This window comes from Austrofundulus limnaeus, unplaced genomic scaffold, assembly GCF_001266775.1.
Source record: "Austrofundulus limnaeus strain Quisiro unplaced genomic scaffold, Austrofundulus_limnaeus-1.0 Scaffold580, whole genome shotgun sequence".
Lineage (NCBI taxonomy): Eukaryota > Metazoa > Chordata > Actinopteri > Cyprinodontiformes > Rivulidae > Austrofundulus > Austrofundulus limnaeus.
Window position 1 is genome coordinate 274,246 of NW_013952982.1, and position 2,567 is coordinate 276,812.

Here is a 2,567-nt window from a genome sequence, read left to right on the forward strand (position 1 = left end):
AGGCTGAACCGAGCCGAACCGCAAAGCTGCTGCCAGGGTGGAGATTAGTTGTTGCTACGGTTTAAAACGATCGCGGTTCTGTTCCCCCTCGGAAAACTTGTGCATGACAACTTTGCACTTAGCTGCAACTCTGTTTCTGATGAAAATAGAAAGTTCTGCTGCTGACATTCTTGCTAACTTGTTAGCGCAGCATGTTGTTATGATCACGTGAGCGCTACAAGCCGGATCCAAGTGCTGCTGGATAGAAACACTGGAGCGGAGTCAGTGAATTGCTGGAACGGACTGCCAATATCGGAGCGCTTATATCGGATATTTTTTATGCCGGCCAATAAAATCCGATACTCATTTTTTTTTGGCTGATATCGGTCCGATATCCGATATCAATATCGGATCGGGACACCCCTTGTCACAACAGTAAACATGAACAGGGTTTAGTCAGACACGTCCCATTTGTTCAAACACACACCCTGTCCCAGACAAACAGCTGACTTGGTCTTTATGTTGGACTCAAATAAACAATGTGCTTCTCAGGTGTTTGAAGATGTAAAAGTATTTCCCTTCAGCCACATTGTCATAAAAATTCCTTTTTCAAGAAGATTTTCTATCTATAAGGAGTCTTCTGTGGTGCTGCAGCTTCTCATCATGCTCTAATTAAACCTTCAGGAGAAAGGTCTCTGTTAGTGCTTACACAGTTAAAATGTAGGTTTTTCTTATATAAATCAATGACAAAAGGCTGAAATTAATAAAGTTTTCTTCCGTGATTTAAATACACGTGACATGACCTGAAAAGGCAACTGTAAAATCAATGGATTTAACCCATTTAGAGAGGATTCACTGTGCTTAATTTCAACCTGACCATAAGAGCATCTACTGTGTTCGAACAAGGTCTGCTTTAATCTAAAGATTTGGAAAAGTCACAAAATTAAATGTTTTATTCATGGTTAAACTATCAGTTCTAAGTTTAATAAAACATTTCAGAAAATATCAAAGAAAATCAATCCAAATCTGTCACCATATTTTTTACTGCATTTTATGCTTTTACATGATTTACATGAAGTCTGTCAAATTGTTGAAGACCAACTGTATGTAGATGATACACATTACTTAACAAAAAAAATCATGTTCACAAAACATCTGTAACTACGAGTTATTTTCCTTTCAAAGTAAGGGTGGAAGTATCGATTTTGATCCTATCAATACTAGCATGATGAGATCTACTTTTTTGTTTACAATTTATTTACAAAACTGACTTTATTTTTCACATATAAAGTGAAAAATAAAGTCAGTGGTGTAGTGAAGAGTCTCCAAATTGTTTAGAGTCAGTCATTGGTTTTCTACATCATGCCTGCATATGCAATAGAAGATATATTTGTTTTGTTGTTGACATGGTTTTATTTAGATTTTTGTTAGGTTTTTTTTTTTTTGTTTTTTATCTGTAATTTTGCACCAGTGACTTTTTTCTGAAACAACTGTGTATAATAGAGGGTAGGGGAGTTATTTGATTATTTTATACTGTTACATTGTTTTATTTGATTGTAGTTAGTTAATACATAACATTTTTATTTGCCTAAAATTTTTGTCCTGTATTTTTGTTTTTTCATAATTAACTAATTAAAGGCAAAATTATTCAATGAACATGACAAGTATAAGTATTGGAATCAGCGATACTGGGCCTGTATTTACTTATTATTGGATCGATACCAAAATTCTTGGCATCGCCCACCCCAACATCAAAGTGTTCTTGAATGAACTAGATAAATTCATAATACAGCTTCTCTGCATCAAGTGGGTGGAGGTTGAGACCGTCGAACTGTACAGGTACATGGAACTGCAGTTAAATAAACTGGACTGGTCAACACAACCTGCTCTACAGGAAAGAGCAGAGCAGGAGGTACTTCCTGAGGAGGTTGATGTCCTTTAACATCTGCACCATGTCTTCATACAACAGAAGAAATCATTCGGTGGAAGGCTGCTCTACTGAAAAACTCAAGTCATTTGTTGCTCGGGCCATCAGGTACATGTCCTCTGTTGGCAGGTTGTAATGAAAGAACACCTGTAGACGCCTGAACAAGACTGGTCCTACTACTGCTTCATATAGCCACAAAACTACAGTTATTCAGTGCTACACGTCTAACCACCAATATCAATAGAAAATATGTCTGACAGAATGTTGATAATTTCACTGCCATTCTGGGGTCTCATTTATAAAGGATTGCGTGGAAACCATACCAAAAGTGAACGTACGGCCAAAAGGCAGAAATGGCCTATGCTAAAAAAAAATTTAAGATTTATAAAACCGTACGTACGCAAGTTTCTGCGCATCTTTCCTTTATAAATCACAGCCGCACGTCAGAGTTTGCGCACGAGGTCCCTCCTCAGGTTCTACCCTCTACACGCCCACATTCAACCATAAACAGTCAATGTAAAGTACCTCATGAATGTTAAGATGTATTTAAATCAGTCAGATGATCAATGCCAACAAAACTGATTGGTTCAGACGCGCTCCGCCTTGAGTCTGGAGGATGACGAGTGCTGACAGCTGCTCACGTGAACAGATTGTCTGTAAC